At 37.3% G+C, this 13426-nt stretch overlaps 1 protein-coding gene across 1 annotated transcript in view; it reads left to right on the top strand.

Annotated features, from left to right (window-relative positions):
* The first annotated feature begins 1284 nt into the window (after positions 1 to 1284).
* Positions 1285 to 13426, top strand: part of CALCRL (calcitonin receptor like receptor) — a 61071-nt gene continuing 48929 nt past the window's right edge. Inside the window, exon 1 of the mRNA XM_065750670.1 lies at positions 1285 to 1500. The gene's annotated coding sequence lies outside the window, so the exon portion shown is untranslated. The remainder of the gene's footprint in view (positions 1501 to 13426) is intronic.

Genomic DNA, 13426 nt, shown 5'->3' with positions numbered 1-13426 from the left:
TGATCAGTGACTGTATGGGCTTAAGCTACCAGTCTTTGCTTTCTTTCAATCTTTTGTAATCCTGGCTTGGTTTTTGTTTTTGCATTGAGTTGGGGTTTTTCTGTTTCCGTTTTTTGGAGAAGGGGTTTTCAGTTGCCAGATGTGTTCCCTTCTCTGTTTTACATGCTCCACAAATGCTTCTGCTGGTAAAAGAGTGGATTAACAGTGGATACTAAGAAGCAAACAGAAATACTTAATTTGTGTCATGGACAAATTAAATTGATGTGATTTTGATGATCACTTAGAAAATCATGACCTTCTGGAATGTGTCCCATACAGATTACTGGTGTTGTAGTTGTTCCTAGTATTTGAGATCAATGCTGTATGATCTGCCCGTTTGTTCAGAGTAGTGTTGCTGTGCGTACGTGGCAACTATTGATTGGGAGAGTACAGATTCTGTCTGTAGCACAGGTATCAGTCAGTTGTTCAAAGAGGAAGCAGTAAATGCCCTCAAGGAAACATTTTTAGGTCGTGATCTAAGCTTATTTGAAGCTAGTTTAAAGATTGTCATCTGTTCTGCTTTGTATTGGCAGTTTTCAAACTGGGCATGTTGTACTTCATGCTTTGAAATCAGTGCTATTGAAATACAGCCAGAGTTCTGTGCTGTTACAGAAATGTGTTGCGTTTTTCCTACCCTTGGTATTTCAAAGACTTGATTATTTAATGTTATACAGAAGCAAAATTATTATATTTGCATGAAACTTTCCCAATTTAAGCAAGTGTATAATATAAATGCAACTGTGCACTCCGTCACTCTATTGTATTTGAGGAACATAAGCATTTCTGTGCGCAGCTTTTCTGTACTGACCCTGGGGCACGACAGAGCCTCGCAGTGCCTGCAGAGGTAAATCAGGTCCCTCCAATTTGGGAGGACTGCAGCCTGTCTGTTCTTTGGCACTGAGTAAACGTTCATTTTATGACTCATTTCTCTAGGTCTAGTATGAGGAAGAAGATATGTGAAAAGACAAGTCCTCTAGTCTGCTCCTTTCTGTAGGATGAGTGTCCTCCCCAACTCGTTTAGGAGCATGAATTTTGGCTGGCAGACGAGCCGCAGCAGATCTCGGGAAAGGCGCTAGCAAACTGGCTTGGGGCAGGAGCAACGCTGCCAGGCAGAAAGGGGCAGCTCCTCGGAACCCTAGAAAGGGTTCTTCCCGGGGCCATGTGAGCACGAAGAGTAACTTAACGCGGGCTGCGGGCGGGGTCTTGGTGATGTAACAGGAAGCTCTGATGGCTCGCTGCTGCCGCCTCTCCTCACTCAGCAGTTGAATCTCTCCCGGCTCTGCCCAGAGTCGCGTTTCTGTGCCGGGAGCCTCTGCCGGCACCGCCGTGCTCTCGGACTGGACCGTGTCTAGCGTGCGACGGCGCGGCTCCGAGCCGGCGGGCGGGGAGGCGAAGAGCAGCACTCTGCTCCCTCGCTGGGAAAGGAGAACCAAGTGATCGAGCTCGGAACAACTCCGCGTGGTGAGTACACATCAAAACAGTTTCATTGTTTTACCTATGAACGATGTGTTTGTGCCGTCTGAACGCATTTGGTCTGACATGTTAGAGGGAAGAGTTAGATGTGTTTGCACGCATTTATGTGAACCTCAGCATGTGCTATGCGATCTGCAGGGCGAAAAGGGTCTCAGGAAAAAGCTTCGTTTATTTTTAGTTACCAAAACGCTGAGCTGATTTTATAGCCAGTGTTGTTTTAATATATACTTGAGGAAGTAACTAATGGTAAAAAAGCAGACAGATTAAGAAAAAAAAAATCCTAATCATTGCCTAAAGGTTTACTTCTAAAACCGTAATATCAGTTAATCATATTTGTGACTTTGCATCTGGAGAGAGTTAGAGGCATACTGATTTGAAAACGGTCCACGAGACTAATTCAATGCAACTGGAGCTCTTTCAAGAGAAGACAAATTAGGTGATAAAGTGGTGCAAATTTTCTTACTGAGTATTCCTTTAATCTTACTAGCGTTATTATTTCAGAAAGAGATTGTATCTAAATTATTTCATTGTTAGGTTTTGCACTGTAATTGCGTGACAGAAAAGATGAAGCATCTTTTGCTTAAGAAAAAGTTAGCTTGAGTTTAGTGCTTGTATGTGTGCTGGGATGCTTCTGTGGGCTTTTTTCCCACACTCATTGAACTGATTTACTGAAGTTGTTTATTTTACTGCTATTGATCAGTGAGAAGTGTGTGATTCTGTGCCTTCCAGTGTAGAGTTAAGTGAGTCTTGCTGCTCTTTCATCTTTTGAAAGCAGATGTGGTATTCTGTTTTGAAAAATGCAGTTGCATGGTTATGATGATCTCCATCACTACATCTGGTCTTCTGCCTGTTTGTGCAAGCAATGTACCTGTATAATCTGGAAAATATATTACTGAAGGGCAGTTGAGAACCAGTATAGGTTTGGTATCACATTTGAATTTGATCTGCAGTGATTCATTTAGTCATCCATAGATACTTATGTTGAAATAGTAAGAAAAATAGCTGTGGTTTTATTGCTCTCCACCTTAATAAACTTGTGCCAAATACTCTGGGGCTGGGTCTTGCTCTTACATATGTGCTAGTGCTGAATCTTTGTATTAATACTGTGCATCCTGAGGATCACGTCATTCATTTACAACAATAATGCATATAACCTTTTAAAACTGTTCAGATTGGTGATGTGCTAAAAGCCTGAATGTTGTGTTCTGGTGTCCTTTCAGTGTACTGAGAGAAGGCATGCTGATTCTGGAAAAAATATGAATGAGACAATATTTGAATCTGTGTTTTCCTACAAAATACACATGCTGCCACACTGAAATGCACAATTATAAATAAAGATGTCTATTTTCACATTTGCTATTGCAATCTGCTTAAACTGTCATTGATTTGACTGCATATAGGAGCAAACCCGAAGTCTCTATTGAGATTTGAAAATCTTTAGCACAAAAGGCACTTGGTGCTACTTGATGCAAGATGAAAAAAGTCCGTGCTGTTTTGTACAAAACTGAATACCTGGACATACAGTGTGGGTGGCAAGTTGAAGAAGGGCATTTTATCTGTCCTGTTTAAATGTTGCCGTACTCTGAATTCCTGATCATCTGGGCTCTTGCTCTCCATTGAGAAATGTAATGTTTGTCCCATTGCATTGCTTTTCCTGATGCAACTGTTGAAGTCCTGATTTGCTGTGAGCCAGTGGCAGTTTTTCCACTGACTGTCAAAGGGCAGGATATTCCTCAGTGTGGGTATTTTTATGTTGAAGGAGTTATTTATTGTGTTTACAGACATTATCCATCCTGTAACTGGCATTCCGTGACCTACTGGCAGGTTTTTTTAATGTTTTTTTTTTAAATAACTGTTGCCCTTTTTTTTTTTTTTTTTTTTTTTTTGGGTGTTCAAGTTGTTAAACAGATCTGCATGTCTTGTTCTTGGTGAATAGTGGCTTACCTGGCTAAAAAATGTGGCCTACTCAGAGACAGCAACACTGTTTTGTGGTCTGAGTACTGTAATTCTGGTTTAGAGAGCTGAGAGAAGAAAAACGTGAATGCATTATTTCCTTTGCTGCTGCTACGTGGACTAACTTAGTTCCATTTTCTGTGAATTTCAGTAGATTAGCTGCTTCCAACAGCACTTGTAGCATGTGGAAGACATGGGTAGGACTGGGCCCACAAGAGTATGAAATCATACTGATAAAGGATTCAAACCAGCCCAGTCATTTGGAGGGAACTGTTGCTATCAATGTGTTTTTAATAATATAGTGTACACAATGATAGTCTAAAAGTATCCATTTAATCACTTCTATAGTAAGCACTGGATACAGTGTTAGCTATTTTGAAGGAAAATGAAGGAATTTCTCCAATGAGAACTCCAAATCCACAGTTTTTATTATTAATATTATCATCATTATTTTGCAAGTAGAATTGCTCTTTAAGAAGCTGTTCCCATGTGTTCCCAACGTGTTTACAGTGCTCATGATCCGCTAGCAAAATTCCTTCTGTGCTGCTGATCAGCAGTCATTCCTACAGCACTCATGCACAGCGCTGGCAGTGCCTCGGTTGCGGTTACCTCAGTGGTAGAGGCGGGTGCCGTGCTGTGTAGGGGCTGCCCTGATTTAGCTTTGTGCTGGCTGGAAACAGTTGCTTGTTTCGTGTAACAGCTCATGTAACTGTTGTAGCAAATTGTCAGAGTGCTGGAGTTGAGTTCAACCATATCCTTATGTTATTGTTTTTACACATATGCATAAAGTATCTATCTTGTGTAGATCCTTAATATATCAACTAGAGAGGGAACGTTCATGTTCAGCAAGAGATGGACAAAGTATATTAGCCCCTAACCTTGTCCTTTGTTTAGGAACTGTGAATTGCTAGTATTGCTTTAAATTGGCCACATCTGAATGTTGTATTAATATTTAAAGGAAGAAGGAGGAAGCTTTCCATGCGTGTTCAAAGCCCTTTTATTTTTTTTTCTCCTGAGATATCTCACATTAGCAGTACTAATGTATTGAATGTCTTTTATTTTTGATTCTGATAGTCAGTGTAATACTTTGCACAAAAGGCAACAGAAATTAGCCTATTGCTCTGTGGTAGGTACCTATAATTTTCATGGAAAAGTCCACAGCCAGTACAGTATAATATAGTATCTTAATAAAAGACTGTTAGGAAAATACATTTATTTTAGCAGCATTTTTCAGTCTTATTTTAGAATCATGACACTGGAAGGCTACATCATAGAATTTTCAGTTACTCTTATTTTCACAGTCATCCCTCCTGCACTTCTGCCTTGGTCTCCCAACCTTGTTTATACTGTTTACATTTTCCCAGCAAAGTCATTCTTTTTCTGCCTCTGTTCAGTGCAAACAATTTAAATCACTGCTGCAGAATATGCTGTCCAAAAAAACCCAGAAATTATTTATTTGGATTTGCTTTTCCTTGGAAAGATGCATTTGAAATCCATTTACTAAATGTAATGCATTAAAAAAAAAAAAAGAGAGAGGGAATAAAAAGAAAAAAAGAATTAAAAATAAATAAATAAGAACTTTCCATGAGAGAAGCACTTAATTAAGAAAAAAGAAAACAGATCCCTATTTGTATGTCTCCCTGAAACTGTTACCTTCTAATATAACCCAGATATCACCCAAGAATTTCTGACAGTTTTGGCCACTGTTAAGCTGTAGCTGACAATTAAGATACTAACCAAATTTTAGGAAAACAAAAACAATGTTGAATTTCTGGATTTGTGCCTGGAGCATGAAGTCCTTATTTAAAAAAAAAAATCCCAAACAAAATTAGTGACAGAGTTTTGTTTAATGAAGCCCATACCAATCTCATTTCCCTTAATATACCAAGGAGAAGGAACTAAACTTCAATGAATCTGTTTTTGTTATTGTTTAGTTTTTTTTTTATTTCCAAAGCAGCTACTCTATTCCATCAGCTGCATTTAGGCCAAGTATCCTTTTAGTTCCTGAAACTGTCTCTTCCTTTGAAAGCATATTCTTTGGTAATTCTGAGCCATTTTATTTTAGTAGTAGCAATGATGGTAACGTTATGGAGGTACACATATACAAGTAGACCACGAAGGCAGTTGTTTTCTCCATGCCAGGACATTTTAGGCTTTTTTATGTATCAGACATAAATTAGAGCTTTAGGGAACACGTTTCTTTCCTTCCTTTATTTATATATTAGTTTACTCTGTCATAAATGGAGGAAAAAATGTGACTGCATCCTTTTCTTTAACAATTTTTACTTTAAGGGCATGGTCTTGTACCAGTTATCATGTAGTGCTCTTACAATGGGGTTATCTGGCCTGTCTTTCTCTTAGTGAAATCCAGCAGGTGTCACTCTGGGGACTAAATAAGGAATAATCTACAGACACATGACTCTGGGAGATAATATGTTGAATTTGAAAGTATTTATTCAAAAACATTTTTCCAGAATAACTTTTTGACCATGCCATTTAATTTTTAAATGTCTTTTATTTATTTTTTCTTTTTTAAAATTATATGATTTAATGAGTATGTTCATCTTTCTGAGTATCCATTTGAATGTGAAAACCCATATATTTGCATTGGAGTATTCAATGAAAAGTTCTAATCATAGGTGTCAGATCAGATCCATGGAGAGCTGAGAATCAGTTAAATGTAGCCTTTAAAATACTAAAAAAATGTTTTTGTGTTCTTCCCTGGGAATCAGAATTACTTGTCAGTGGAGACTCTATTTGCACAAGTGCTGTTTGTTTATTGAAGCAGTCCATGTATTTGTTTCTATTTAAATTCAAAAATTGACATCATAGATGGATAATTATCCCAAATTTCAAAATACTTGGAGAAGAGAAACTTTTTCATGTTGAAGGAAGTGGCCAGTACAAGAAATTCAGTGCTGTATGTTTTGTAATGGGAAAAGGCAGCTTTGCAAAGTGAAGCACAAATACACATTTCTTTTTAGTCAGAAGGAAGTTGTTTTTTACACATATGTTCATACCTAAGTGTGTATGTGTATATGTACATTATACACATAGAGCACATGTATTTTACATGGGTATAAATATATATTTTACACACATTAAAAAAATCATTTAGTTACAGAACTTGTAACCTCAAGCCTCTTTAAACAATTCAGTTTCCTTTCTCTCACTTCTTTCTCCTGTGTAAGCCTCCATCCTGTTCCGTTTTTTATTCTATTCCACTTCCTTTCCTGTGATGGCTCTGAATGAGTCACTTTGCCAGGCATTAAGAGTATGTCTTGACAGCATTTCCTAAAGCTTATCCTAAACTAGTTCACGCAGATGAAATTAACCTCTGCCTTATCCTTCCTTTTGAAGAGAAATATCTGTCCTAACACATCTAGTTTCTTGGAAGGGGAAGGTGAGGGTGAGAACCCTTTCCATTCATGGCTATATATTTAAACTAAGAGTCCTTTTCCGTGAAAGCCTCTTAAGAGCAACAAATGCCTGTACCATAGCTGAATATCGAGTTCATATCTTTTTATTCAATTGATTTATTATTCTGTCAGGAAAAAGTTAGTTTAAAAACATTCAGGAAAGTCAAAATTAGGGCTCCTTCCTGATGGCTGTTCAGGTAATCTCTGCATGGCTCTGCTCTGCGTTTTCTATTTTTTTTTTAAATCAAATGTTTTGTATATTGCATCATAACATATTGAAGGCGACAGTGGGTACTTAAACACTGAGCTAAGTTGTATTCTTTCTTGTGGTAATGTGCATGCCAGCACAGTTTGGGGTTTTTTGAAGTTATTCCTTTTTTTTCTTTCTCTGGTCTTTGTTTTTTTTTTTTTTTTTTTTGGGGGGTTGTGGGGGTGGGGTTGTGGGTTTGTTTTGTGTGTGTGTTTTTTGTTTTTTGCTTAGATTGTTTTGGTTTTTTTTCAATTCTGGGTAGGTAAAGATGGAAATGTTAAAAAAAAATAATTTTAATCATTTATTTTTGTACATGCATAAGGCAACAAAAGTCTCTGTGTTAAAACCAAACAAGGATAATTATAATCCTATAGAAAAACAACTTTGGAAAACAATAAGCACGTGGGCATAAGGATTCCCTGTAGGCTGATCTCTGCTGCTGCAGTGTTCTGGTTGCCCTGCAGAGATGCAGAACAGCAGCCCTCCATCAAGTCTTGGTAAAGGAGATCTGAGAGGTTAAATCCATTCTATCATTTTCAGTTTTTGTCATATGAATTATTAACATGGACTTAAACTGCACACCAGCAAGCAATGTAGAAATAGAAAATTTGCTATCACAAACAGGTGTAGTGTTTGTAATTGTAAGATCCAACACTTCTGTCTGGAGTACAATTATTGGGTGATCGTTTACATTCTTGTTCAATTATTCATACTGGAGATGCTTAATTTCTGGCTAAAGGAGGTGATTTGAGTGGACGTGAATTCTGGAGAGTGTCATTCATAGGTGGATTTCAGAAGTCCCAGTGCTGCTTTTTAAGAACCTTATGTTGTCCTCTTGCATGCTGGATGCACTAATTTACTATTTTCACAGTTCTTATTGGAGTTCCTAGGAAACAAAATAGAAGAACAAGCATCATTCAGATTTTTAAATTTTTTTTTTTTTAGCCTTTCAGCATGAACCACTGCACTGAGGTAGATGCTAGTCCTGTACCTTTTTTTTTCCTCTCTTTTCTTCCTTCCCAGTATTTCAGAAGTTATTTTAAAAATACCATTTCTTCTGTGGCTAACATCTCTCTTCTAATAACTATGAATGCAATCCAAGGGTAGAATTCACTCTATGTATTTTAACTGGGCACTTTTTATTTAGAGCTACAGAGATAACAGTCTGCAGACATGCTAAGCTCTCTTAGAGTCACGTTACAGCCCATGAAGGACATGACAGTATTTCAGGGTATGGAAGGATGGCAAAATACTTGCACCTTCCACCATCTCTGTGGGGCCACTGGGGCACCAGAGCATATCAACGTATACCACCATCTGTAAGATTAAGTGTACACAGTCAGTCCAAAAGCAGCACTAAAATAACTCAGATCCAAAGTGGATTTTAGGACTCAATTGCATTAAGATCTCTAAACAAGATTAGACAAGGGGAGAAAAGATGCTCTTAAAATGCATTTTATCTATTGAAATCAAAACTAGTTGTGGTAGACAGCTGTAGCTTGATACATGGTTACCTGTGATGATGATACTGCCTAGAGCATGACTTTCTGACTGCACAAAGCTGAGCCAGTCGTCCAGTGGTCAGTAACAAGCCATACACAATCATTTAGGTATACAGAAAGATTCTTTCAGATAGTGAGAAATCTGTGTTTGCAGTTAAGCATATGATAGGAAATCACAGTAGGGTTGCTAAATTAATTGTCTCTTCATTATTTTAATTTGGCAACAAAAACAGTTGCTGTGTTTTAGTATGTTGTACAGCTATGATACCAGTAACTGCTTTGATAAGCTAGCTCATGTTTTCTCATCCAGAGTGAAGGTGAGACATCCACTCACTGTGTATGGAGGATTCTTATTATTGCATGTTTTCCTCATTTATGCAAGGAAAAGAAACTTCCTATTTCTGCTACCATGCTAATTTTGTTGTTTTTTAGGGCACAACGTCGAGCTATCAGACAGCACAAAACTTCTCTCATTTTTTCAGGATCTTTTTTTGCTTACTTGTGAGCCATGATTTGTGCACATGCAATTCAGTGTCACTTTGGTTCCTTTGTTGCCATTCATCCGCAATTAAAAAAAAAATTGCTGAATTGGAGTAATAGAGAGGAACAATGGGCTATAACAGGATGTTCAAGACAGGGTCATTACAGTATATTTTCTTGTGCAATCCTGTTATGAACAAGCTACGTATTTGCCAGCTTGCTTCATTTGTCAGCACCCTATTATTAGTGTGGTAGGGTTACAAGCCGCCTGTTTTCTATCAAAGTTCTATGTAATTTGATAGACATTTTCTCTAATGTATTTGTAGAAAGTTATTATGAATAACTTTCTATATATTTTTAACTGTTCAATATTTATCATCATTGGTAATGCAAGTTGGGTGGATAAAGTAATGAGAAAAAGAGCCAGGAAATGCTTCACTGTGAAATGGCAAATTAGTTTTAGTGTACTTAGCAAAATGAACTCCCATAAGCTTATGATGAGCTGTTGAATTTAAAAGTCTGGATTAATCTTTTAAACCAAATATTTTGCCTTTAAAGTTTTAAAAGAAAACATTTCGTGTGCAGTGTTTTTTTCTTGTTTGTTTTGTTTTGTTTCTCTTTGACACACAGAGTATTTTTTAGGATACTTTCAACATTAATAATACAAGAAGCCAGTCTCCCCTAAAAAGTGAGAGTAAGAAATAGTTACTGGGCCTCTGAAGCATCTGTGGACAGTTTATGTGATGTGTGAATTAGCTGACACTACTCTAGCTGAAGAGTGACCACAAATGGTCACAGAAGCAAATGCTTAAAACAAGTGGTGAGTTAAGGTGAAATAAGGAGGTCAAGCAAGAGGATTCAACCACATCTGTGAGGATACAAATTTGGAATTGTTATCCAGGAGTTAGTAGAATAGGTTAGAAACCAATCCAGAGGGATTTTGGATGCTGATGAAGACTGCGTGCTTTCAGAATTGTGTGAGAATGTCTCAGTCTTTAATCAAGATGTGTTATTTTCTTAGATGTGAAAATGATTCTTGGAATAAATGCAGCCTAATTTGGAATACTGGCCTGTAACTGTGTAACAGTCTGTGAAATGGAAAACTAAGGGTACTGTAGGACAAACTTGAGGTTAGCAGAACTGTGAGGGGAAGTCCGTCTGGCAGCTAAATGTCTCACTGCTGCCTTCTTTTGCAATAACCTCTTCTGCATGGGAGGACAAGGGGGTCGAGGAGCCAGCCACTGCTTGAATATTTATCCATGTGATTCTGATTCTTGCAGAATAAGAGACACATAAACTGATATGAAGTGTCAGTGGATGAGATTTGAGTTGATGCTACTCTACTCGTCAAAATCTTCTCCTAATTGAAAAGTTACTGTACAGCTTGAATGGCTCACTGGAATTGTTCGAGGCCAACTGTTTTACTTCTTAATCCTGCAAATCCTTGAAGTCACAAGTAGGATAGTTACACAGTACAATCTGTTATAATATATGTTGTACAGCAACAGTTTGAAGGGAATTTTACAGATGGCAGGACAAAAGCTAGTGACTGGCAAGAAAACATTGGGAAGAAACTGTGTGTGGGAAAAAATGTTGGTTTGCTGTTAGGGCCATGGTACTGCTACTTTTGAGAGGATACTCAGGAGTTATCATGCCCAATGGTATAATCTTTTTAACAAAGAATATCAGCATATTGTTTGGCATAGGAAAGAGAATGTTTAATGTAAAAAATAGAGCAACCATTTAATACTAATTAACAGTATATTTGTGATAGCACATTAGTTAAAGCATTCTTTCTGAAAATTAACTTATATGCCCGTATGCGGCCAGTTTTTCTAATGGAAATAGCTCTAAAAAATACAAGTGGACTTCCAGAATCCATTTATAAAAGGAACACTTTACTGCTTAGTGCACTGAACGTATGAAAAGGATTACATATGATGATGATTTATTCATTTAAATCAACCACGTTGTCCTAGACAGTGACTAGTTGAAAGAACAGTAGATTTTTTTTTTGCATGTCATGTCGCCAGGACAGAATGAGAACTATGGTTGAAACAGATCTCTGTTGGGTTGCTTTTTCTGTGGGAAAGCATACCTCTTTACTCTCTCTTCCCAAGAAAGTGAGATGAAAATAGTTCTCACATTTATAGGCTTCTAGTTCATGCAATAGAAGCTTGCAATCTAGAATTCACTCTGTCATGCTAATTTGCCCAAGGGGACAGCATTCATATTGTTATAGATCATCAGCGTTGTGTGATTTAGGTGCAGATGCAATGAATGTACCTTCTTAGAGTTTAACTGCCTGAAAATTTAAATAACATTGATCAAAAGTGACCCTTCAAAGAATCATCAGAAATTTTCTGGCAGTTTTTTGTTTTTGTTTTCAAATTGCTCCTGCTTCTACAGATTGGCTTCTATATACAGTTCGGTTTAGTGGTTCAGGTAATTTAAAAAGAAAATAATTGTGGGCTTACATTTGTAAGCACATTCAGATAGAGCATAAATTAATTCCAGTCCCTTAGAAAGAGATGAATTTGACACAGAGAGATGGTTGTTTCCTGGCAGGGGATCTTGGTTTAGAACTTGCAGTGTTTGAAGATGTCACGGGTCGTATGGATTCTGTGTGTTTGCAGCCTTTGAGCTTAACAGGAAGGTCAGCAAGTTATCAAGCAACTGCTGTCTGTTTGAAGAGATTCAAATGCCTTTCCTGCCCTGCTGTTGGGGCACATCAGCTTTCAAAGAGAAAACAGCACTGCTCCTCTGGAATTGCCACTATCTAGGCCTTGTCTTCTAGCTAACAAGAGTAAAAGCAAAATTAAAGTTTACTTGCATTCTTATTTTCTTTGTATTCCATCTGAGATCCCTGAGACTGTTTTCATCTAGCATGGTCTCTGTGGAACAATCCAGTATATACAATTTTTAATCTTTCTGTGTTTTGGTAGTCTCACGCTGCTGCCTTTCCATAGCTGTCCATCGATGCCCCAGTCATTAGGACTTTTAGTCACTTTTCAGTAACTATTTGAAAGAACATACTGTGTTTTCCATATATAATGTATGTATATACTGTAGTAGAACAAATCATAACATGATTCTTCCTCACTAAACCTACATGGATAGTAGGAAAATTAAACCAGAAGCCTCCTTTCCCAAGTAAATCGTTTGATTTACTTGATCCTTGTTGCATGAGAGCATAGTTGTCAGAAGACCTATTTCCAAGTTGCATGTCGTTTTCAGAAGTGCAAGATGTGCTTGTGGAAGCGATAGTTATTTCATCAATTGCATAGATGTAACTACCTCTATTTCTGTAGCTAGGTTTAAATACTAATTTACAAAAAATTCAAGATTTTTTTTGGTGTGTGCTTTCTTGAAAATATAGTGAGCACATTATCATTGTTACTGATAGACAATCCCTTCTGACAGCATTTCAATGAATTATATTTTCCTTGTGTTGGTTAAGGAGTGTAACCTTTGCAACGCTCTGTTTTATTTATCTGTCATATCTGTAATCTGTAGAAATGTATGTGAAATATATCTTCACATTGTGATTATCAAGTGATAGATCGCAGTGAGGTGTGATGAAACAGTAGTGCTGCGTTCTGTCAAGTAACAGTCTCCTGTGCAACCTGGTCTAGGGAGCTGCTTTGGCAGGAGGGCTGGACTAGATGATCTCTATAGGTCCCTTCCAACCCCTACAATTCTGTGGTTGGAAAACCACTTGGTAACAAAACAAACAAATTTGTCACATGTGATTTAAATAATGCCAACATGGTGTTTCTTTTGTTGTTTTTGTTTGTTTGTTTTTGGTTTTTTGTTTTTCAAAATTAGAAAGGGATGAAGTGATTCAAATGAAATCAGAGTTCTCTCTTCTCCAAATCCAAGTTGCACCTTATTGCACATAGTTGATGAATGGGTAAAGATTTTATTGCCGATAATTTTTCTCACATGCCTCTGCATTTCCTATTCTTTTGCTAGAGTTGGAATTAAAGTAGCAAAATGTTACGGAAAAAGGCTGCTCTTGCATTATTTCTGCCAGGCTTATAACTTGGCAGTATCTAAAATATCATCAGAAAATTTGTTCTCATGTTCCTGTCCAAATTTCCATACTAACAAATCTGGAACATTATCCAATAAAGTGTAGATACTTTGACGCCCATAGATTTACAGCAGAACTTGTGGTTGACTTTTTGGATTATTTTTGTTATTGCTGTTTGTTTGGATTTTTTTCACTGTTTTCCTTTATTTATTAATTTTGCATAATTATAGTTATTTCTCACTCTTTCTTTCTTCTCAGCAGAACTGGTATGTAA

This window comes from Cyrtonyx montezumae, unplaced genomic scaffold (genome assembly GCF_038088225.1).
Source record: "Cyrtonyx montezumae isolate F1298 unplaced genomic scaffold, pur_monq_1.0 scaffold_7, whole genome shotgun sequence".
In the NCBI taxonomy this organism is placed as follows: domain Eukaryota; kingdom Metazoa; phylum Chordata; class Aves; order Galliformes; family Odontophoridae; genus Cyrtonyx; species Cyrtonyx montezumae.
The sequence above is the reverse complement of the archived record's forward strand: the minus strand, read 5'-3'. Positions and strand labels throughout refer to the sequence as shown.